The following is a 25,961-nucleotide window of genomic DNA, read 5'->3' on the forward strand; positions in this document are numbered from 1 at the left end:
AAGTGCTGATGCCGTCTATTCCAAGTACTGCAGCCCTTCTGACAAGTGCTGATGCCGTCTATTCCAAGTACTGCAGCTCTTCTGACAAGTGCTGATGTTGTCTATTCCAATTACCGCAGCCCTTCTGACAAGTGCTAATGCCATCTATTCCAAGTACTGCAGCCCTTCTGACAAGTGCTGATGCAGTCTATTCCAAGTACTGCAGCCCTTCTGACAAGTGCTGATGCCGTCTATTCCAAGTACTGCAGCCCTTCTGACAAGTGCTGATGCCGTCTATTCCAAGTACTGCAGCTCTTCTGACAAGTGCTGATGTTGTCTATTCCAAGTACCGCAGCCCTTCTGACAAGTGCTGATGCCATCTATTCCAAGTGCTGCAGCCCTTCTGACAAGTGCTGATGCTGTCTATTCCAAGTACTGCACCCCTTCTGACAAGTGCTGATGTTGTCTATTCCAAGTACTGCAGCCCTTCTGACAAGTGCTGATGTTGTCTATTCCAAGTACCGCAGCCCTTCTGACAAGTGCTGATGCTGTCAATTCCAAGTACTGCAGCCCTTCTGACAAGTGCTGATGCTGTCAATTCCAAGTACTGCACCCCTTCTGACAAGTGCTGATGTTGTCTATTCCAAGTACTGCAGCCCTTCTGACAAGTGCTGATGTTGTCTATTCCAAGTACCGCAGTCCTTCTGACAAGTGCTGATGCCATCTATTCCAAGTACTGCACCCCTTCTGACAAGTGCTGATGTTGTCTATTCCAAGTACTGCAGCCCTTCTGACAAGTGCTGATGTTGTCTATTCCAAATACCGCAGCCCTTCTGACAAGTGCTGATGCTGTCTATTCCAAGTACTGCAGTCCTTCTGACAAGTGCTAATTCCGTCTATTCCAAGTATCACAGCCTTCCTGACAAGTGCTGATGCTGTCTATTCCAAGTACTGCAGCCCTTCTGACTAGTGCTGATGCTGTCTATTCCAAGTACTGCAGCCCTTCTGACAAGTGCTGATGAAATCTATTCCAAGTACTGCAGCCCTTCTGACAAGTGCTGATGAAATCTATTCCAAGTACTGCAGCCCTTCTGACAAGTGCTGATGCCATCTATTCCAAGTACTGCAGCCCTTCTGACGGATGTATGACGTTACAACGCACACTTTTACAACGCATGCACTTACAACGCATGCACTTACAACGCATAATCCATTACAACGCACTACACTTACAACGCATGACACTACAACGCATTTTTAAAAACTACCTTTACAACGCATACCATTACAACGCATAATATTAAATTGCATTTAAGGTAAGTATTAGATAGTATAGGGGTAAAAACTACTTTTCTAACTCCAGGGAGTGCAACAGTAGGGTAAATGTTGGATAGTATAGGGGTAAAAATTACTATTCTAACTCCAGGGGGTGCAACAGTAGGGTAAGTGTTGGATAGTATAGGGGTAAAAATTACTATTCTAACTCCAGGGGGTGCAACAGTAGGGTAAGTGTTGGATAGTATAGGGGTACAAATTGCTATTCTAACTCCAGGGGGTGCAACAGTAGGGTAAGTGTTGGATAGTATAGGGGTAAAAATTACTATTCTAACTCCAGGGGGTGCAACAGTAGGGTAAGTGTTGGATAGTATAGGGTTTAAAATTTACTATTCTAACTCCAGGGGGTGCAACAGTAGGGTAAGTGTTGGATAGTATAGGGGTAAAAATTACTATTCTAACTCCAGGGGGTGCAACAGTAGGGTAAGTGTTGGATAGTATAGGGGTAAAAATTACTATTCTAACTCCAGGGGGTGCAACAGTAGGGTAAGTGTTGGATAGTATAGGGGTAAAAATTACTATTCTAACTCCAGGGGGTGCAACAGTAGGGTAAGTGTTGGATAGTATAGGGGTAAAAATTACTATTCTAACTCCAGGGGGTGCAACAGTAGGGTAAGTGTTGGATAGTATAGGGGTAAAAATTACTATTCTAACTCCAGGGGGTGCAACAGTAGGGTAAGTGTTGGAAAGTATAGGGTTTAAAATTTACTATTCTAACTCCAGGGGGTGCAACAGTAGGGTAAGTGTTGGATAGTATAGGGGTAAAAATTACTAATCTAACTCCAGGGGGTGCAACAGTAGGGTAAGTGTTGGATAGTATAGGGGTAAAAATTACTATTCTAACTCCAGGGGGTGCAACAGTAGGGTAAGTGTTGGATAGTATAGGGGTAAAAATTACTATTCTAACTCCAGGGGGTGCAACAGTAGGGTAAGTGTTGGATAGTATAGGGGTAAAAATTACTATTCTAACTCCAGGGGGTGCAACAGTAGGGTAAGTGTTGGATAGTATAGGGGTAAAAATTACTATTCTAACTCCAGGGGGTGCAACAGTAGGGTAAGTGTTGGATAGTATAGGAGTAAAAATTACTATTCTAACTCCAGGGGGTGCAACAGTAGGGTAAGTGTTGGATAGTATAGGGGTAAAAATTACTATTCTAACTCCAGGGGGTGCAACAGTAGGGTAAGAGTTTGATAGTGTAGGGGTAAAAATTACTATTCTAACTCCAGGGGGTGCAACAGTAGGGTAAGTGTTGGATAGTATAGGGGTAAAAATTACTATTCTAACTCCAGGGGGTGCAACAGTAGGGTAAGTGTTGGATAGCATAGGGGTAAAAATTACTATTCTAACTCCAGGGGGTGCAACAGTAGGGTAAGTGTTGGATAGTATAGGGGTAAAAATTACTATTCTAACTCCAGGGGGTGCAACAGTAGAGCAAGTGTTGGATAGTGTAGGGGTAAAAAATACTATTCTAACTCCAGGGGGTGCAACAGTAGAGTAAGTGTTGGATAGTGTAGTGTAATATTATGCGTTGTAATGGTAGGCGTTGTAATGGAATGCGTTGTAAAGGTAGTTTTTAAAAATGCGTTGTAGTGTCATGCGTTGTAAGTGTAGTGCGTTGTAATGGATTTTGCGTTGTAAAAAATGCGTTGTAAGTGTAGTGCGTTGTAACAGTTGCGTTGTAAAGGTTGTTCCCCCCTTCTGACAAGTGCTGATGCCGTCTATTCCAAGTAATGCAGTTCTTCTGACAAGTGCTGATGCCGTTTATTCCAATTACTACAGACCTTCTGACAAGTTCTGATGCCGTCTATTCCAAGTACTGCAGCCCTTCTGACAAGTGCTTATGCTGTCTATTCCAAGTAATGCAGTCCTTCTGACAAGTGCTGATGCCGTCTATTCCAAGTACTGCAGCCCTTCTGACAAGTGCTGATGCCGTCTATTCCAAGTACTGCAGCCCTTCTGACAAGTGCTTATGCCGTCTATTCCAAGTACTGCAGCCCTTCTGACAAGTGCTGATGCTGTCTATTCCAAGTAATGCAGTCCTTCTGACAAGTGCTGATGCCGTCTATTCCAAGTACTGCAGCCCTTCTGACAAGTGCTAATGCTGTCTTTTCCAAATACTGCAGTCCTTCTGACAAGTGCTGATACCCTTTATTCCAAGTACTGCAGCCCTTCTGACAAGTGCCAAAACTGTCTATTTCAGGTACTGCAGCCCTGCTGACATGTGCCAATATTGTCTATTCCAAGTACTGCAGCCCTTCTGACAACTGCTCAATCAATCAATCATAGCATTTGTATAGCGCGCTACTCACCCGGAAGGGTCTCAAGGCGCTGAGGGAGAGGGGTCCGTTACTGCTCGAAGAGCCAGGTCTTGAGTTGCTTCCTCAAGGAGAGATGGCCCTGGGTCAGCCGAAGGTGGATGGGGAGGGAGTTCCAAGTCTTGGCTGCCAGGTAGGAGAAGGATCTTCCTCCGGCGGTGGCTCTGCGGATGCGTGGTACGGCGGCCAGGGCGAGGCTGGTCGATCGTAGCTGGCGGGTGGGCGTGTAGAAGGTCAGGTGGTTGTTGAGGTATGTGGGGCCCAGGTCGTGGAGAGCCTTGTGTGCGTGGGTGAGGAGCCTGAACGTGATCCTCTTGCTGACGGGGAGCCAGTGCAGGTCTCTCAGGTGGCCGGAGATGTGGCTGTGTCGGGGGATGTCCAGGACGAGTCGTGCGGAGGTGTTCTGGATGCTTTGGAGTCTTTTCTGAAGTTTGGCTGTGGTTCCGGCGTAGAGGGTGTTCCCGTAGTCCAGTCGCTTGGTGACGAGTGCCTGGGTGGCCATCCTCCTGGTTTCGGTGGGGATTCATCGGAAGATCCTACGGAGCATGTGCAGGGTGTTGAAGCATGATGATGAGACGGCGTTGACTTGTCTGGTCATCGAGAGGGAGGAGTCCAGGATGAAGCCCAGGTTGCGTGCTTGGTCTGTTGGCTTGGGAGTGGTGCCCAGGGCAGGGGGCCACCAGGAGTCGTCCCAGGCAGAGGGCGATGATCCCAGGATGAGGACTTCCGTCTTGTCTGAGTTCAGTTTCAGGCGGCTGTTCTTCATCCATTTGGCGACGTCTTTCATCCCTTCCTGGAGGCTGGTTTTGGCGGTGGCGGGGTCGTTGGTGAGGGAGAGGATCAGCTGGGTGTCGTCGGCGTAGGAGATGATGTTGAGGTTGTGTTGGCTTGCGATGGCTGCGAGGGGGCTCATGTAGATGTTGAAGAGGGTTGAGCTGAGTGATGATCCTTGTGGTACGCCGCAGATGACTTCGGTGGTATCGAATCTGAACGGGGGGAGGCGGACTCTCTGAGTTCTTCCGGTGAGGAACGAGATGATCCACTTCAGTGCCTTCTCTTGGATCCCGATGTTGCTGAGGCGCTGTACTAGGGTGCGGTGGCAGACAGTGTCGAACGCTGCAGAGAGGTCCAGGAGGATGAGGGCCGCTGTTTCTCCGTTGTCGAGCACGGATCTGATGTCATCGGTGGCTGCGATCAGTGCGGTCTCGCTGCTGTGGTTTGCTCGAAAACCGGACTGCGAGGGGTCGAGGGAGCCGTTTGTCTTGAGGAAGGAGGCGAGCTGTCTGTTGACGGTCTTCTCGATGACTTTGGCAAGAAAAGGGAGGAGCGAGATGGGGCGGAAGTTCTTGAGGTCGGTGGGGTCCGCTGTTGGTTTCTTCAGGAGGGCGCTGAGCTCGGCGTGCTTCCAGCTCTCTGGGAAGGTGACGGTGTAGAAGGAGGTGTTGATGATGTCCCGGAGTTGGGGTGCGATGATGGAGTCGGCCTTGTTGAAGACGTGGTGGGGGCAGGGGTCGGTTGGAGATCCGGAGTGGATGGTGTTCATCGTGCGGGTGGTGTCTTCGGTGCTGACCGGGGTCCAGGCGCAGAGGGTGGTGGTGGGGGGCGTTGGTTCGGCGGTAGGGTGCGTGGTTGGTGCGCCGAAGCTGTTGTGTATGTCGGCGATCTTGCGGTGGAAGAACGAGGCGAGTGAGTCGCAGAGGTCTTGTGAAGGAGTGATGTCGTTGTTTCCGGCGCTGGGGTTGGAGAGCTCTTTGACGATGCTGAAGAGTTTCTTGCTGTTGTGGGCATTGTTGTCCAGTCTTTCTTTGAATGCTGCCTTCTTGGTGGTGCGGATCAGCTGATGGTGCTTGTGGGTGGCGTGCTTGAGGGCGGTCATGTTGTCTGTGGTCTTGTCATGGCGCCAGGCTTTCTTGAGGGTGCGGCAGTTCTTCTTGGAGTCCTTGAGTTCGTCGGTGAACCAGGGGTCTTTCTTGCTGCCGGGTCTGCTGGGAGGGTTCTTCAGTGGTGCGAGGTCATCGCCGCAGGCGGTCAGCCACTGTGTGAGGTTGCTGGCTGCTTTGTTGGGGTCCGTTGTGCTGGCTGGAGGGTTCTGGCTGAGGGAGGTGGTGAGCTGCTCGGTGGTGATCCTGCTCCAGCTCTGGCGAGGAACCTGTTGCGGGTGGTGGTGGGACGTGGTTCTTCTGAAGCTGAAGTGGACGCAGCTGTGGTCAGTCCAATGAAGTCCGGTGGAGTGGCTGAAGGAGATGTGCTTGCTGGAAGAGAAGACGGGGTCAAGTGTGTGGCCGGCGTAGTGGGTGGGGGTGTTCACCAGTTGCATGAGTCCGAGGTTGGCGAGGTTGTCCAGCAGGGTGGTGGTGTTAGAGTCCTTGTTGTTCTCCAGGTGGAAGTTGAGGTCCCCTAGGAGGATGTAGTCAGCGGAGGGGAGGGCGTGCGGGCTGATGAAGTCTGCGATGTCTTCGCTGAATTGTGTGCGTGGTCCCGGGGGTCTGTAGATGAGGGTGCCTCTGAGGGTCATCTTGGGGTCGGTGTGTATCTGGAAGTGGAGGTGTTCAGCGGCGGTGAAGGTGTCGTCGGAGTTGGTCGTGATGCGGATGGAGTTCTTGTGTACGATGGCGATGCCTCCTCCGGTCTGGTTGACGCGGTCCCTCCGGGTGATCTTGTATCCGTCCGGGATGGCTGTGGCGATGTCGGGCGCTGAGGAGGCGTTCATCCAGGTTTCTGTGAGGAAGGCGACGTCTGGCGATGTTGTGTCGAGGAGGTCCCAGAGTTCGACGGCGTGCTTGTGGATGGAGCGGGTGTTGAGCAGGATGCACTTGAGGTGGTTGTTGCTGGTGTTCGGCTTGGCGGGTGTGGTGCAGGCCGGAGGCAGGTGAACTTGCAGGTTTGGCAGGTGAAGGGTCCGTGGGCGCGTTTCGGGGTGGCTTGGTAGCAGGTGGGGTTCCGTCCAGCGTTGAGTGCGTTGAGGGTGGCGGCGTCGTAAGTCCGTCGAGTCGGATGGCGTCCTCGGGGGCCAGGGGCTGCTGATGTTGTCTATTCCAAGTACTGCAGCCCTTCTGACAAGTGCTGACTCCGTCTATTCCAAGTACTGCAGTCCTTCTGACAAGTGCAGATGCTGTCTATTCCAAGTACTGCAGTCCTTCTGACAAGTGCTGATGCTGTCTATTCCAAGTACCGCAGCCCTTCTGACAAGTGCAGATGCTGTCTATTCCAAGTACTGCAGCCCTTCTGACAAGTGCTAATGCTGTCTACTCCAAATACTGCAGTCCTTCTGACAAGTGCTAATGCTGTCTACTTCAAATACTGCAGCCCTTCTGACAAGTGCTGATGCCGTCTACTCCAAGTACCGCAGCCCTTCTGACAAGTGCTAATGCTGTCTACTCCAAGTACCGCAGCCCTTCTGACAAGTGCTGATGCCGTCTATTCCAAGTACTGCAGCCTTTCTGACAAGTGCTGATGCCGTCTATTCCAAGTACCGCAGCCCTTCTGACAAGTGCTGATGCCGTCTATTCCAAGTACTGTAGCCCTTCTGACAAGTGATGATGCTGTCTATTCCAAGTACCGCAGCCCTTCTGACAAGTGCTAATGCTGTCTATTCCAAGTACCGCAGCCTTTTTGACAAGTGCTAATGCTGTCTATTCCAAGTACCGCAGCCCTTCTGACAAGTGCTGACTCCGTCTATTCCAAGTACTGCAGTCCTTCTGACAAGTGCTGATGCCGTCTATTCCAAGTACCGCAGCCCTTCTGACAAGTGCTGACTCCGTCTATTCCAAGTACTGCAGTCCTTCTGACAAGTGCTGATGCCGTCTATTCCAAGTACTACAGCCCTTCTGACAAGTGCTGATGCCGTCTATTCCAAGTACTACAGCCCTTCTGACAAGTGCAGATGCTGTCTATTCCTAGTTCTGTAGTCCTTCTGACACGTGCTGATGCCGTCTATTCCAAGTACTGCAGCCCTTCTGACAAGTGCTGATGCCGTCTATTCCAAGTACTGCAGCCCTTCTGACAAGTGCTGATGCCGTCTATTCCAAGTACCGCAGCCCTTCTGACAAGTGCTGATGCCGTCTATTCCAAGTACTGCAGCCCTTCTGACAAGTGCTGATGCCGTCTATTCCAAGTACTGCAGCCCTTCTGACAAGTGCTGATGCCGTCTATTCCAAGTACCGCAGCCCTTCTGACAAGTGCTGATGCCATCTATTCCAAGTACTGCAGCCCTTCTGACAAGTGCTGATGCCGTCTATTCCAAGTACTGCAGCCCTTCTGACAAGTGCTGATGCCGTCTACTCCAAGTACCGCAGCCCTTCTGACAAGTGCTGATGCTGTCTATTCCAAGTACTGCACCCCTTCTGACAAGTGCTGATGCCGTCTATTCCAAGTACTGCAGCCCTTCTGACAAGTGCTGATGCCTTCTATTCCAAGTACTGCAGCCCTTCTGACAAGTGCTGATGCCGTCTACTCCAAGTACCGCAGCCCTTCTGACAAGTGCTGATGCTGTCTATTCCAAGTACTGCAGCCCTTCTGACAAGTGCTGATGCCGTCTACTCCAAGTACTGCAGCCCTTCTGACAAGTGCTGATGCTGTCTATTCCAAGTTCTGCAGCCCTTCTGACAAGTGCTGATGCCGTCTATTCCAAGTACTGCAGCCCTTCTGACAAGTGCTGATGCATCTATTCCAAGTACTGCAGCCCTTCTGACAAGTGCCAATACTGTCTATTTTAGGTACCGCAGCCCTGCTGACATGTGCCGATACCGTCTGTTCCAAGTACTGCATTTCCACTGACAAGTCCTGGTAAAGGTCCATTACAAGTACTGCAGCCAAATTCATATGTTTTAGTTTGCCAAGGGTATTCATATAAAAAATGTAGACAATCCTCACCGACCAACCAACAGTTGTTTAGTGGAGTGAATTCATAGGGTATGTCATTTTCTGTATAATTACGGACTTGTCAAATATTCATCCCACTGCTATATATTTTGTAGATTTCAACAACAAAATGCATCTTCCTCAAGCAGATGAAAAGTTAACTAAAATGTCTATATACATGTGACACATAATTAACTGGCCAGATATCTAGATGTCTGTTGTTGAACTCAGGCTAATAAGGTGAAATCTTTGCCCAGAAAGTATGAAGATCCCATCTACAGGATGAAAACAAATCCTGCATTATTCATGCAAATCCAGGTTACAACATGGATATTGTTGTGAAAACAGCAGTTATAAAAAAATAAAACTGGGATTACAGAAAAATCTGAAACATTTTATGGTTTTTAAGGTCTAATGTTTTAAAGCCTGCCGGTGAGACACATACATTAAACACATGAAAGGTAACCATATGTCCCACAAGGCTGCTTTTAAATTTAAAAGATTTGCTACTTGGAGCCCATAGTGTAGCCTGACGACCAAAAATTAAAACCAATTCTAAAATATAACCTATGGTAGATAGAATAAAAGAGGGACGTATCTTGTTACATGAAGTGTTCACATGTCAGTTAGTATTCTGCTGAGTGAGCCCTTGTGTGTTCTGCACAAAACACTTTATCCTGGGAGCTAACAGGGATTGGAACTATCCTGAAATACAGATCAAGTGACCCTGCTCAGGGCCTGGTTGGAACCAAAAATCAATCCTGGCAAAAATGGTCAAACCAGATTGACCCTATGGGGGCAGTGACTATAATGTGCCCCCAGAGACATGGTTAGGTTGTGTAAACCCTGTCCTGATCCTATAGCAGCCCTGGGCATGGAACATACCAGGCAAATGCCAGCGTGGCACAATAGCCATTCCAGCCTGGACCATGCTTACAATTTCAGCAGCCCTTTTGGTTGGCACTTCTTTGTGCCCATGGATTAATTACCTGTGAATGTATTTCTTAATATGATTAATCCTCTCCTTCCCCAAAAGAAGTAACATGGCTCCAATTAATGTTTTGGAAAAGAAGTAGGCTCCTTCCTACCTCTCTAAAGTTATCAAGTGTGCCTCGTGGTTGTCGGCCATGTTTCCACCAGCAAGGATTACAATGAAAGGCTACTAAGAGGCTCTTGTCATAGTTCACCAGGATCGGCTTGTCCATTTCTAGGTGAAGGATTGAGGTGTCACAATTTCCTCACGTAGTTCTGGATTGAGGGCTCACAACACTCCAGCCACACACAGGTTTATTGGTAAGAAGGACTCTTTCAGCAAGGGACTTTAATGGTGATTTTTATTTTTGAAATATTTGAGATTTTGCCTTGCAGAATTCATGAACACCACATCAGACGGTGTAAGTGAGATTGTGCGAAGGCAATTGATTGGGTCAAGAACATGCAGGTTGGACAAGAGAGGGTGTAAGGATGTGACAAAAGAGGGAGGCAATGGAGGTTGGAGGAAAGAGAGAGAGGCATCAGGGACAGAGGATCCATGAGAGAGACACGTGACCTGGAGCAAGAGAGAGGAGGACATGTCAAGGGCAGTGTGAATCTTGTTGATGGTGGTTGGAGACACCTCTTCACTCTCTTTGGATTTAGAGAGCGCATGTGAAGACCCTCTGATCATTGGTGACCAGCCAGAGTCGGCCCTGGTCTTCTGTCACGTGAAGGAACTTGAGTGATTTGTAGTCCAGCTGATCCCAGCCTGTTCCAACAGGATTATCATCGCTTATTCCAGCCCTAAGAACAGGTCAGAAGATGCTTATTGTAGAGATCTGCTGGAAATGAGTCAACATTTACAGTACATGCACCTTTAGGACACCTCAAGCCCTCATCCACCCCACAAGAGGGTTCTCCAGTCTGGCTACAGACATTTGGCAGCCACATACCGGCAGAAGGCTCCTGTGCAATAACGCCCCAGAATCAGCAAAGAGTAATAAACACACATTGAATCCAAATGATCTGTGGGAAGAGTTTGAAACGTTAATACCCATCAAATTAACAATTATCTGAAAATGAAAGTGATGCTGGGTGGGATTCCTGAGGCCCACGTGGCTGTGTAATCAATTGCTGCATTCCACCTGGATGTGGCATACTCTGCTATCTGAGATCATGGTGGAAAAGTATCAGAGATATGTGGGTTCAGACATTACTACAATGTGTATCCTTTCAGTATGGTCATCATTGCATAGACAACAATGAGTTCACTTTATCAGAAAAACATCTGAGTGACAGAGCAAGTACACACGGACACCAGGCAGATACAAGGAAAGACTGAAAAACGTACCCAATGTCCACTACATTCTTTTTTAGGGTAAAAGGTACGATCTTTCTCTATAACACTTAAAAACACTTGTGCACTTATTAGTGAAAACCCCTGGTGAAATGATATAGCACAATTGTGTCATAGGGCAATTGGCCAGGTCAATGCACAGTCAATGCACAGTCAATGTGCAGTACCTGCATGACACAGGACCCTATGTGATCTGACAGAAGACACTGATGAGATCCTATGCTGCATCACTGATGCCCTCACATGGGGCACAGTAGGAGACATTGGATAAGACTCTGCCTCTGTGTAGTTACAATGCTAACCAAAGTGTAACGTTCAAAGTGATTTATTCATAGTTCCATAGATCCCGCAGACAGCGAGCCATGCCTGCAAGCACAGCGCCAACAGACTCCGCATCAACGGTCAAATGCCGACGGTCATTTCAAGTGGGTGTCACTGCACGAGCCAAAGGGCAGCACGGGCCGTGACATCACAGTGTGTCCACACGCAGGAGGCACGAGGACAGGCTACTACATATCTCTTTTCCTTACAGAGAAAACCAGGAAAAGAGGGAGAAAGATGGAGAAGGGTGGCAAGGACAAAAGAGATGAAGTGAGAGGGAAAGAGAGAGCGAGAGAGAGAGAGAGAGAGAGACGGCTACCTGAATCTAACAGGCAGTCTAATGTCCCTCGCACTTCTCCAATGAGGAACTTCATCAACACCATTATTACTGCGTTTTACACCTAATGATTTTATGGCTTCAGTACCCATACCTTGTGGGGTGTTGTCAGGCCCCTGGGTATCAACGCTTACAACTTTATTCATGTTCCACCAGTTTCAATGATTGACATGAACAGCGCTCCCGCAGATTTTGTCAATGAGTATGGTTCACTGAATTTAGAGTCACCTTTTCGTACAAAGCCAGATTTTTTATCTTAACTAGATCACCCACTATGAATGTCTTGGTGGTAACATGCTTCCTACTGTCAAAGTAGGTCTTTTGCTTAGTCTGAGTAGTTACAACTTTGTTTCTTACCATCTCATCTAGCTCTTGTGCAGAGACCCTGTGTTTAAACCATTTTGACATCAATGCTGGTCTGAATTCAGAACATGCCTTCCTGCCTTTAAGCAACTCAAATGGTGACACCACAACATCGCTCTGACAGCAACAGGTATGACTTTTTTATGTGAGATAGCCCACCATATGCAATCACCAATTATTCTGTTTAGACTCTCCATTAAACCGGTAGTTTGGGGGTGATAGATGAACTATTAAGGTGGTTAATGCAAGTTTCTTTCAGAAATAGTTCAATATCAGAGGATATAAATTGTACCCCATTGTCGGATACTATGGTTTTGGGAAAACCCTCCCGCATGAACACCTCTTTCATGAATTCTAGAATTTCTTGAGAGTCAGCCTTGGTTACAAATTTGACCTCTGGCCACTTCGAGTAGTAATCAATCATAACTCTGGGAAGTGACACTGAAGGGTTAAAGCTTGGAAGGGGCCCAGAACATCAATACCCAATTTTTCCCAAGGATTGTTAGGAAGGGTAATAGGTGTTAATGGCGGATTGGAAATCCATACGGATTTGTCACTGCTGGCACAAATTGCACAGTCATGAACCAAGTGTCAATGTCTCTGTCCATTTGGGGCCACAAGAAAGATTCTCCCACTCTGAGTTTGGTGAGTGTAGCGCCCAAGTGTCCCTCATGGGTCTCAGACAAGAGCGTATCCCTGAACTTATAGGGGGGTATAACCTTCTCTTTGTGAGAAGGTGGCATGATATATGCTGTCCACTAGTTCTAGTGGGCACCTTGTATCAGTCCAAACAACCCCTTATGGTGAATGGTTAAAGACAACCTTATGAAAGCTATCCTAGTGGTAGCTATGGAGAGCAGCCTTCAGGCTAAGTCTTGAAGGAATGTAAAGCAGCTTGTTTTAGGGGTGGGCGGAATTTGCGAATTTCACTGTCACAAATTATCGCGAAAATGTTAAAAATCTCCGCAAATATGCGGCAATATCGCGTAGATGCAGAAGTTTTTTTCCGCCCGTTCGCGGTATTTTCTGTGTGGTCGCGGCTTACCCATGCGGTTGCTCGCAGGTGCGGCCATCTTGTTTTCACTTGTCTTGCGGTGCATGATCCCGAGAAGAAAGAGAAGAAAGACGTGATCGCGCGACGAATGACGTTACTGCGGCCGCGAACTGTTGCGAGACAGCGCAAATGGCTACCAACAATCCAATATCTCGTGGACCGGATCGGGAAAACTTGTTGGTGAGCACGGGGATTCAGGTAAGGTGATCGCGCGCACGCGAGAATGTATTATTTTACAGCGCGAGCAAGCAAAACATTTCTGATACAATGCAGATTGCGGAAATTTTTACATTTTCGCGCTCTCCGCGGAAAGCGACAATGTCAAATTATCGCAATTTCCGCGAGCGGAACGGAATTTTAGCCCAGGCCTACCTGTTTTACCAGTCTATAATCTCTTGAATGATCAAATGAAAAGACAACCACACCAGGTATATATTCAAAATATATGTATTTAAGATAAAAAACACCCCTCTAGTCTCTTTATGAGACTGGAGTTTGAAGTGCTAAAGTTACAAGTGATTAAGCATTAGTAAAAGCACAAATACACGTTTGGGCCCTAGGGGCGTACCAAACCATATACTAAAAAAGTGGTATAAGAACCACAACTGGAATAGGAACTAGGCCTATTGCCTCTAGAATCGCTGGAACCCCAAGGAACCAGCCAAGGTAGTAACACAGGGGACCCACTGGAGCTGTATGCAGTGTGGAAACTCAACCGTGGGTTCCTATTATCTTCTCTGGGCAATGTCGCGGTTGGAATTTTAAAGATTAGGGACACTTCTAATTGAGTCAGGACAAAACCCTTTTGGACTTAAGATGTTCTAGGGATAGCACCCACTAGAGCATTGGAGTACTCGAGTTACCTCACCCAGGGAAGCCGGGTGCATAGGTGTCTTTTGGTGTTGGGTCGCATCATCGATTTCAATGGAAGCCTGCAAAGAACTGCAGCTGCCATGAAGAGGAGAAGTGTCCGGAGAGATCCAAGCCTGGATCTAGGATGTAAGGAACCTGAAAGCAGAGGGGACAGAGTCTGGGTCACTTGCCAGTGACCTAGGGCAGGGTGGACCAATGCCCACAGATGTTGGGTGCTTCAGGTGAGTTGATGGGGGTCTTGACTCTTCAGCCACGAGGTCCAGGAGGCATCAACATAGTCCACGAGCTGCATTCGAGCTGTCACACAAAGTCTGTCGAGTGCTGCAGTGTCGGCGACCAGAATGGACCCAACACGCCTTGACAACAGCAAGTCACAGGAATACAGACTGCGGTGCAGACCAGAAAGGTCTGAGGGACTCACCCAGTGAGGGTAAGTCAGGACAAATCTGGAGCAATCCGGAATGCCCATTCAGCAAAGGATTTGCCTTTGTGGGGACCTGCTAGCCAATGGGCTACTGATCGCGAAGGAGCCTCGAGCAGTTGCACTTGAAGCTGGCCCACGGGTCACTCGTGGAGTGGAGGACAACAATCTTCAGTGCAGGAGGTGCTCAAGGCTGGGGCTACTAGGAGCCAGGAATATAGTGTAGCTGCAAAAATTCATGGGGCCTCATTTATGAAAAGTGACGCAACTCTGCGCTGGCGCAGAGATGCGTCACAATTCCGTACGACATGCTGCGTCACTTTTTTCCGACATCGATGCGTCAAATTTATGGTTTGGCGCATCATGTCGTAAGTGATGATGAAAGTAAAAAAAAACACACGCAGACGCTGCCGTCTTGACGTAACCAAAACTGACGCAACTGCTGAAAAAGTGTCGTAAGTCAGATTCACGTATTCTGACGCAAGTCAACCTTGCCCTGCACCACTTTTACGTTGCGTCAGTATTCGGAAAATAGCTAAAAATACACGCATCCACCTATAAACTCATTTCTTGAGGCAAATATAACTACCATGGAGTATGAAGGAGACAACAGCAGTCAAGATAACCTCCCACATGCCAGCCAGGATGTCCAGCCCGAAACCCAGGGGAAGAGGAAGAGGAAAGTAAATTTCAGTGTGGAGGAAAACGAAATACTCATTAATGAGGTAACAGACCACCAACACCAGCTGTTTGTCAACTCAAAGTTGCCATTATCTAAAAAAGAGGCCATTTGGCAGTCCATATTGACAAAGGTCAACTGTGTGGCCCAATCAAAGAGGACAGCGACCGATATAAAGAAACGCTGGCATGACATCAAGCGCAGGACAAAAGAAAAAATGGCACAACATCGGAAGGAAGCAATGAAGACTGGAGGAGGCAGCCCAGCACACCAGGAAGAGCTGGATGCCCTTGAGGAGCGGGTTGCGGCTGTCATCCCAGATGAGTTGGTGGCAGGACTTCCAGGACAGGAGAGTGCTGAGTATGAGGAACTGCAAGACACACAGGGTAAGTTGTTACAAGGGGCAATGTTGGTAACAAGTTAATGTTGTGCAGTGCATTTACTAAGGTACCAGGCCTCATTAGTGACATGCATTGTGCAAAGGGAAGTCATGCATGTCAATAACAGTGAAGTGTCACATAAAAGCCTTGTACTCTGGACAGTCAGATGTTGCACAGTTCAATCCAGGTCTCTCATGTACATCACAATACATATGTCAAAAGCGCAGTACTAGCCCACTGCCACACCTGTGAATTGCCACATGCAGGTGCAAACACAACAGAACCCATATGAAATACAAGCCCCACAACACCCTACAACAGACATAGGGTGCCTCATTTATGATGCTGGACTGGCACCACTGTGCTGCCAGGATGTCACTCTTATTATGTACTGGTGGCACAATGTGCTACAGGCATAATAATAGGGCAAGGAAAGCCACGTCACATGGTTCACCAAAAAATGCAATTGGCATCATTCACGCATTAAAGTGCGTGAAAGGGGTATTCCATGGGTGTTGCTGGGGGTGTTCCCAGAAACATCCTAGTCCAATTGACAATGCCCAAGATCAACGTGAAATTGTAACTCTGAGGCAGTGCAATAAACATATGCCTCACAAGGGGAGGCGTACGGGAGGCACAACCAGGATAATTATTTTTGATCCCTCTGGTCTATCCTCTACATAAATGTGTTGCATTCAACAGTACACTTAGAAAGAGGAAAAAGCATTTTGTGACTGGTTCATGCAGGAAGGTTTCCCTTCCATGCACACAAACAATCATCCCCTGCAACTCAGGCACCCTTGCACCATGGTGCAAAGGTGCATGCACTGCTTCAGGCCTGGCCTGTCTGGCCATGTGCCATGTGATAGGAAACATATTTTAAACGCAACTAGGACATTTTGTAACCAAAATTTGAAAATCTTATCTGATGATGTATAGCTTGAACTTTGCTCTGTTGACCTACATCATAGTTACAAAGTGATGTGAACACAAAAGGTAGAATCTTGAGACCAGATGTCAAACATGAGCATCAACCTACATTTTGTTACATTTCAGGGCATGCAACACCTACTCATGAGCAGCAGCCTGTGTTTGAAGAGGCTGATGAGGAGGGTGACAGTGTGCCAGGCCTGGACCAAGGCCTCCTCCAGGAGCTGTTACAATCGATTCAAACACCCTCTCCCGGCACAAGAAGGTCAAGCGGCATTGTGGGGTCTCCACATGACTTGTCTGGAAACCCTCGTACACCATCTCCCACAACATCTGAACCTCCCCAATCGCAGGACACGCTAAATGTATTTGAACAACGTGTTGTTGAAGTGCAGAGCCAGTTGGTACATGAGGTGCGGAAAGGGATGGAGAGCATGGCAGCCACCCTAGAGGGGGTCCTCAGTTGTCTAAGCTCAGGTTGTGGCAGTGCAGAAAATGGAAGAGGCACCGATGCTCCACAACGTGGCTTGTGTCAGGCCCTGAATGGCATATCTGTTGTCATGCAGCAGAGGCACGAGCAAATGCCCACCACAAGTGGCACCCTTGAAGTTGCCAACAGGCTGAGGGCCATCCAGAACATACTTGAAGCCATGGGTCAGAAACAGGATACATACCTTACCGCCTTGGCTGCCTACCAACGGGATGTTGCGGCAGTGCTGGCAAACCAGCAAGTCATGCTCAGGGCATTGCTGCCTTACCTTTTGGCTCAGGGAAATGAGACAGGAAATCTGCCTTCCACATCTTCAGCTCCTGATGTGAGTATGCCTCCTGTGTCTACAGGATCATTGATAACACCATCAGCTGAGACAACACATACATCTGAGGAAGATGATGTTGATGAATTTCCAGTCGTCCGGAAAATGGCGCGTTAGCATCACCGATTGCCAAATGATCCTAAATCTACACTGTCCGGTGATCATTGTACTGACAGCATACCCTAAAAATGTAAATGTCCTATTTCTCATTGTCACTGGATTATCACCTAATTATTTGTGGCCTTCCTCTGTGAGATGAATGTATGATGGAAACTCTTCCTTTCTTCACAGTTAAATCTTACTCTCACCTATATGTCCGAAAAGGTTTTTTTGTATGGATTGTGCATGGACATCCTCATCCTTACTGTAAGTGTCTCTTGATTATTTGCCTGCCGTCATACCTTGCTACTTGCTTTATTGTATCAATAAATGTACTTTTCAAGCTCAGCATGCAATGTGCAACTGGCAACAGCAATTAAGTGACTAGTACCGTGTGGAGGACAGAAATAGCAATGGCTAAGATAGCACAATAGGTCCCATGTTGGTATGACAAACATTTCAAAAGTTGCAAAGAGTGTGTGAATGGTAAAAGCAATTCTGCTTGCAAGCTTGCATTTATGTGGGTCATTCTTAGGTGAATGTGTGAGATCATACAAATGCTGACATCCCTCAGGTATATATACATGTGAAACATGTGCAGGTGGCTGGCATCAAAGGCACATCCTAAAGTAAAAAATATCGTAGACACAGCAATTTGCTCATTTGTTGGAATATGAACATGCTTCACACCAGTGTGCCTGCAACCACATCCATTATCACTCAACCTGTGTCTCATGTATGAGGTCCTACAAACACTTTTGTGGTACTGCAATGACACTGTGCCAGATATAGAAGGAGACACTGAGGCACCAAAATGGCCTTACAATTAACCACGGCAACAGAACTTCCCTGACATGGCAGAATTGATTCGTCCGAACACATATGTAAATCTGAGAGACTGTCAACCATTCGGCATCCCACTATTCCTTGAGCTAAGTTACACATTTCCTGTAGAGACGTGACAACCTGATACATTACCAGGTTGAAGACAATTTGTAAATCAGCAAAAGTGCAATGGGACGTGGAGTTAGCTTGCATATCCACAATATTGACATTTTTGCAGGCCTGTCACACTGATTATTGCGCATTAACGGACCCTAAATGTCAGAGACCTATTACACTCTGAAACGGAAAATATCTGTGGTGTACTAGATGTGTGGTACTATCCGTACCACTAGTACACTGCATATTGCCAATGAGGTCAATTGTCTGGGCCCCCATGGTCTGTCTGTGCCTTGTTCACTGTTTTGGGCCCTTGTGTGTTTGTGCTTTGACTGATAGCGCCTCTTTTGCCTGTCTGTGCCGTTTACCCAGTTTTCTCTGTATTCCCACTGTCTTTTCCTTCCCTCTTCCGCCGCAGATACCTCTGCATCCAGCCCCCCCACATGTTCCTGCCTTCTAACTGCTCTCCCTACCCACGACCCCTGGTCAATGGCGGCTGCTGTGTATCCGTATCATTGGTGTGCTGAAGTCAAACCCATCGGGGCACTTACACAACCTGACCACAACCAGCGCAAGGGACTTTGGATCACCAACTCACCACCGCTACAACTCCAGCACGCTATGCATGCAACTTTGGAAGCTACTACAACTGCCAGCTCTCAACACCTTGCAACTCACAAGCACCATTCTCATGTCGACACTGCCGAAGCACCTTCACCCACCTCCGGACAATGACAGCTACGGTCAGCAGGCTGGATACCAATGTACCCAAACCCCTGAGCTGCATCCTCCTCAAAACACGTTCCCTGCACAGACATGTTATGGAAATCTGGGAGGTCATCAACACCCTCTTGCACAAGTGACGTTGCCTTCCTCACATCTGCAACCGACATTGCATACGCCATCCCCAACGGGTACAAGATCATGAGGAAATACGGGCCCAATCACCCTGAAGGAGGCCTTGCCACCATTCTCCAGGAACTGCCTCCAACTGACTACCTCCATTATGATCAAATCATTGCGCAATATGGAACATGTCCACTCCCGGATCCCGGTCAACCCCAGAACAACTGTTTGTTGAACCCTCGCCTACAGACATCCTGGATCTGCCACACCATTCACCAACACCATCGCAGATCACATAGCGCACCACTACCTTGCCTCCTCTGACTACGTACTGCTTGAAGACCAGAATATACACCTCAAAAACCTCCACCATCTTAACTACACCGCCCTCCTAGACAACCTCGCCAACATCAGATTGAACCAACTTGTCATCACCCCGACTCACAAGATGGGATATACCCTTGACCCCATCTTTTGCAGTGGTAACAACATTTGCCTAGGCCAACCCACACAACCTCTCTGGACCGACCACCACTGCGTCCACTTCTCCTTCTCAAAACACACCATACACAAGTCAACACCACATACCCTGTGCAGACACTGGTGCAAGATCACCAAAGAGCCCCTTGCCTCTGCACTAATCCGCACTCCTCCCCCCACCATGAGTAACACAAACTCTGCAGCGAACTAACTCCACAAATGGGACTACATCTGCCGAAACATGCTTGCACCCCTCCAGAAGTACAACATACAACACATCACAAAAGTCACCTGTTTCATCACGGACCTACAAGATTCAAAGCTCTTGTGCTGACAAGTCGAGAAAGCTGGGAGGGATCAGCAAAACCCCAGGAAACACGCACCGCCTACAGGACCAACACTACAGCACACTATCCAACTCATCAGATCCACAAAAATGCTACTTCATCCAGGGCAGTATCCCCTCCAACTCCTGAAAATCCAGGGAAGTCATCAACATCATACAATATTTCACCTGACCCCCCAGCAAAAGCTCAGTCCTCACTCCCTCCCGGGACCTTAGCAAGAAACTTGGATCCCTCTTCTACCACTAGATCAGGAAAGTCAATGCCAACTTTGATGAACAGTACCAAGGCATCCGACCCAAGACCTTCCAACAAAAAATCCACCCTACAGACCATCCTCTGCTGTGCCCCTATCACCATAGAACACACTGCAAACGCCATGAGGGGCATAGACTCGGTAGCATCCACAGACTCCTGCCCGCAGCACATCTTCCACAGGGCTGCCTCCGCCATTGCACCAGAAAACTGACAGACAATAAACTGCACCCTTGGAACAGGCGCCTCCCCAATGATTGCAAATGGCCAGAAGTCCAAGCCATTCCCAATCATCCCCTTGCAGACCTAACAGACAGCAAGACCTACAGGCCCATCTCTCCCCTCACATTTGCCCCCAAAGGCACCACCCAGATTGTCAACATACACCTAGTGAACTTCATAGAATCCTACAACATTCTCAACACTTCTCAATCCAGCTCCATAAGAAACCACAGCATCAAGAGTGCCCTCCTAGATGCCACCGCAACATCCACACACTCCTCAAACAAGGCCACACTGCAACCCTCAATCTACAAGACCTCTCAGCCGTTTTAAAATCCATCTCCCACCACACACTAGCAGCCAGACTCCATGATGGCGACATACAAGGAAATGCCCTACACTGGATTGGTTCCTTCCTCGCAGCCCAAAGTCAATGATTCAGACTCCAGCATTTCCTATCTGAACACACAGGGCCCGATTCACAGAATTAACTTAAGACAAAATCCTGAACTTACTACTTCTTTTGGTATTCACAGAATGCACTTACTACTTTTGGTATTCACAGAATGGATTTACGACTACTAACTTTACGTCCGCACTCGGGCCGGAAAATCCGGCCCGGAGGCGGAGCTTCCAGTCCGGGGGCGGAGCTTCTGGCCTAAAGGCGGAGCTTCTGGCCCGGAGGCGGAGCTTCCGGCCTAGAGGTGGGGATTCTGGCCAGTGGCGGAGATTTAGCCATGGCCGAAATCTCCACCTCCGGGCCGCAAGCTCCGCCTCCAGGCTGGAAGCTCCGCCCCCGGGCCGGAAGCTCCGCCTCCGGGCCGGAATTTCCGGCCCGAGTGTGGACATAAAGTTAGTAGTCGGAAATCCATTCTGTGAATACCAAAAGTAGTAAGTGCATTCTGTGAATACCAATAGTAGTAAGTGCATTCTGTGAATACCAGAAGTAGTAAGTTTAGGATTTTGTCTTAAGTTAATTCTGTGAATCGGGCCCACTGTGTACTGATGCAGAGTTCCCCAAGGATCGTCCCTCAGCCCCACAATCTCCTACATCTACATGGCCCCACTTGCTGACATCATCAGTAAACACGGACTCAGCGTAGTATCCTACGCCAAATACACCCAGCTCAGCCTCTCCCTCCCCAAGGTACCCAACATCACAAGACACAACTTACCACAATGGATGAAAGATGTTACAACCTGGATGAGCTGCAGCTGGCCAAAGCTCAAATTGTAGCAAAACGCAAGTCATCATCCTCAGAGCCACCCCTTCCACATGGGACTATACCTGGTGGCCCCCTGCCCTGGGCAACCCTCCCACCACGTGGACCAAGCATGCAACCTCAGCATCGTACACGACTCATCCCTCACCATGGCCCAACAGATCAACGCTGTATCCTCAACATACTTCTACACCCTCTGCATACTCTGCAAGACCTTTAAATGGCTCCAGCCCAAAATCAGGAATGCCATCACCCACACATCCATCATCAGCAGGCTGTACTATGGGAAAGCCCTGTACACCGGCGTCAACACATTTCAGAGCAACAAAATCCCGAATGTCCAGACCACTGTAGCCCGACATTCCCTCTGCGTCCCATGACAAGACCACATCGGCCACCACCTACAAGAGCTCTACTACCTCCACGTCTAAAAAAAGACTGACATTCAAGCAGCTCACACACGCCTACAGAGCCCTCCACAACACCGGACCACAATACCTCTACAACGGAATCTCCTTCTACACCCACAAGAGATACCTCTGCTCTGCTGACCAAGCCATGGCCAAAATTTCCTGCATCTACAGACCCAGACCGTGAGGCACATCAATTTCCTACTTGCGGCCAAGACCTGGAACATACTCCCCCTTAGCATCGGTCCAACACTGCAAGCATTCAGTAAGAGCCTCAAGACCTGGATTTTCACATGATGGGTGATGACAGAAGCCCCCCTGTCCCACTATACCTTAAGACCCTCAAGGGTGAGTAGTGGGCTCTATGAATTCCTGATTGAGGTATGAATTGTTTGCTTAGATTACCTGTAATTGTATACAAATGTTAGAGTTGAGATCATAACTGACAGTCTGCGCACAGCAAGTGTAAGTCCCAACCTGAGCAGATGTCACCAGTTCCGAGGCCTACTAGTCAGACATTTCCTAAATACAAACATTGCTTTATTTTCAAAATATTTCACAACACTCAAATGCTATGCTTAACATCACTACACTATGACTACATTAAATGGTACGTCCTACACTAAACTAAACTAAATCTACTACACTGACATCCTAACATCTAAACATCTAAACTTAAACTTCATACCAATACCTTATCCTACCTCACACCTGACTCACAATACACAGGTAACCTCCCCCCCCTGTATTCAACAATCACACGTCAGGCATACATGCACTCGATCTAAACACAGACTAACTAAACCTAGCAAACTAAACAAAGATATATTTTTCTAATGTTTTTTCAAAAAATGTATTCTTAAAATACATTAAACATTCACTAAACATCAACCCCCCACCCACTACTAATAACTTGACGCCTTATCCTAGAACTAATACTAAGCACTACAAGTACACTAACAGCTAACTAACTATAAATGCATTAAAACACACTTTAACACTATATATGTGCATAGAAATGTTAGGAACACATAACAGTTGGAGATCATGTTGGTGAGTGGCTGGCTACAGCTGCTCATCCATTTGGTTTATGCTCTCCTGTAAGTCTGCCACCATCTTTAATAGGGTGGCCAGTTGCAATTGTATGCCCGACATCTTGAGACTCAAGTCCTGCTGGCCCCTTTCCAGTTTCTCCACCTTGGACAAAATTAGACCGACATCAATGTATGAAGGTGCAGCAGCAGGTCCAGATGTGGGAACTGTGTAGGTTTCAGGGGGCGGAGCAGAGGAAGGTCCAGATGGGGGAGCTGTGGAGGTTTCAGGGGGCGGAGCAGAGGAAGGTCCAGATGGGGGAGCTGTGGAGGTTTCAGGGGGCGGAGCAGAGGAAGGTCCAGATGCGGGAGCTGTGGAGGTTTCAGGAGGCGGAGCAGGGGAAGGTCCAGATTGGGGAGCTGTGGAGGTTCCGGAGGGCAGATTGGATGAAGATCCAGATGGGCCAGCTGTGGATGGTGCAGAGGTGTGTAGGGTAGAGGATCCAGGCTGTTGAGGTGAGGATGTTTCCATTTGTGGAGAATGGGCTTCCCCTGCTTCTGCTCCTTGTTGTGTGTCCATAGCAGATGGCTTTGTCTTGGTCTTTCGTGTGCGTTTAGTTGATGGTGGAGTAGGAGCTGGTGAGTTCCAGGTTCCAGCTGCATTTGAGCGATCATGTTGGCGGCCCATCTGTCTGAAGTAACGTGCCACATGGCGGATGTGGCGGTATCGTTCCAGACGGATCCTGTACTGCCTCTCCTCATCTGGTGTCATGTTGGCTGCAATGGAGGAATTACATCCACATCAGTCTACACTTACACATTGACACTTGTAGACATGCACATTCAGGCAATATAAGGGACATATTATCAAGGCTCTTTTACTAACAGAAAATCACTTTGAAAGCATTGGGGCCTCATTTATGATGTTTAGACCAAGGGCAGCGAAGTAATGAAGATTAATGTGCTGCCTTATGACAAATCTAAGGGCCAGGAAAGGGCTGTATCAATGTGATACGGTGCATTTCTGTGCTTTTGCCCAGCGCTGGAACACAAGGTCTGCCATGCACCAACGCAGGCACCTCATCACCATGGTGCAAGCGCGTCTGCGAGCAGGCAAGGTTTGTTTATGTGTTTGAAGATGTCCCTTCCTGCACATGAACAATCCAAGGACTAATGAACTTTGCCCCTGTATGCTGCACAAGGCAACACACATGTAAAAAGCCAAATCGATGGGAAAAAAACATTATTGCTTGTTTTACCAAGTCAAGACCAGGTTTGCCCTGCTCTTCATTTTGGTACAGCCTCCTATTTACGTTACACTTGTAAATGGGGGGCTGCATCAAAAACAATGGGTGTAGCATTGTGACACACAGCGCAACACCCACTGCCCAACCCTTTCCATGGTAGACACAGCATGAGAGGGGGCATAATTTACAAGCCAACATTAAGCCATGGTATGTGGATTAACACTGCCTTGTAAATGAGGCAAGTACCGTTTTGCCACAAGAACATCAGTGCATGTGACGTTGTGATGGCAATAGGGGCTTCTACATATGGCCCTTTATATAACATAGGTAACTGCATACATTATGGGCCTTATTTATGAAGGCCTTGCGCCACCGGTGCATCACTCTTAAAATGGGACGAAGTGACGCACCGGCGGCGTAAGGCCTTCATAAAAAAGGCCCTATATCTTTGGGCTTCTACTATTTCCATGTCTCAAATAGGCATTGTTTCCCCAAACTATCTGTCACATACAATGTGTGCTCCATTTATGTGGTTCAGACATAGTGCAGCACAACATGGGAACATTTGGAACTCGCCCACAGCAACACTTCATACATGTGACCCTTAATTTTGTCATCATGCATGTGCACATAGTACCAATAACTCTTTTGCTCTTTCATGCACATGTGATGTATAACCATGCTGCATGCGAGGATGATGCTTCTGACATGTCTCCAAGCAAGGCATGCATGAGGAAACATTGTAACCAAACAGACAAGGATTTAAATGATATCACACTCACCAGTGGCATTAGGATCCTTGAATCTCTCCACCTCTTCCTGTGTGTATGGGGGTGGACCACCTACACGCCGAAAAAGTTGACAATATGATTAGTGGATGTGGCACATTTCAACACTGTACATGTATTTTATGTGAGTTAGTTGCATCTTCACAAGGGTATTACAGTGAGTCCCATTTATCTCCCCAATTCGTACAACATGCCCTGCCTAAGTGCTAATAGGAAGCACACTCTTTCACAAATTTTGTAACACACATGTGCTCTAATTTTCTGTGGTGATCCATTGAGATGCCGTTCACAAACACATGCACACTTGCACCATGTTGCAAGTATGTTTGCATTGTGGTGATGAATGTGATTTTGCAGCTATGGACAGCTTTGGTACAATAGTGACAGTTAACATCTGTAAATTCACAGATGTGCGTGCTGTTTTATGCGTCAGACCCAAAACAAATGATCAGGCATGTGTAATTACTAATTTGTGGTAGCTGCACCTCCCTGATGCCGCACATGGCTTTGTATTTGATTAGTAATCATTCCCAGATGTACCGGGACTCTTAGATCTGTGAGTGTGTCTGCTTCAATGGATTGTGCATTGTGACAACAACTGCAAGACCCATGAAATGGCACTTCTACTCATTGTTCTGTGTGAAAGGAGCCCATGTACACACGGATATGTGATTCACCTTCCATACACTTTTAATGGCCTTGTAGATGTGTGCCACTTTCACACGTGACACTGCATGACAGTGGCATAACAGTTGTATTGATGTGGGGGTTCAAACACAACAAACATGGGAACTGACACAATACCGGCTATATGAGATATCATATGTTGGGGTATGCAACCAAACTTAAGGTAGCCCCCGGTATGCCATTATGTTTGCACATTGATGCGCAAATGGCTTAGTTTTAGCATTTTGTAAATCAATGTGCACTGCATTCAACGTCAAACCTAGTATGTGAATATCAGGACACTAAGAAGTATTTTTATTAAAAGGTGATCCTTCCTGCACACAGACATTAAGAATGAATGAAGGCTTTGTGCATTTGCACTCGGGAAACACTTGTGCATCTGCGCTGGGTAA

General features: G+C 47.7%; 1 long non-coding RNA gene across 1 annotated transcript; it reads right to left on the minus strand.

Annotated features, from left to right (window-relative positions):
• Window positions 1–22,334: 22,334 nt before the first annotated feature.
• Window positions 22,335–25,327, minus strand: LOC146829976 (uncharacterized). The gene is made up of 2 exons (XR_014961123.1): window positions 24,877–25,327; window positions 22,335–23,624 (listed from the first exon to the last, which is right to left on the minus strand). It is a non-coding gene; the product is annotated as an uncharacterized LOC146829976 (long non-coding RNA).
• Window positions 25,328–25,961: the final 634 nt, after the last annotated feature.

The sequence above is a fragment of the Triturus cristatus genome, chromosome 5_1 (genome assembly GCF_964204655.1).
Source record: "Triturus cristatus chromosome 5_1, aTriCri1.1, whole genome shotgun sequence".
Lineage (NCBI taxonomy): Eukaryota > Metazoa > Chordata > Amphibia > Caudata > Salamandridae > Triturus > Triturus cristatus.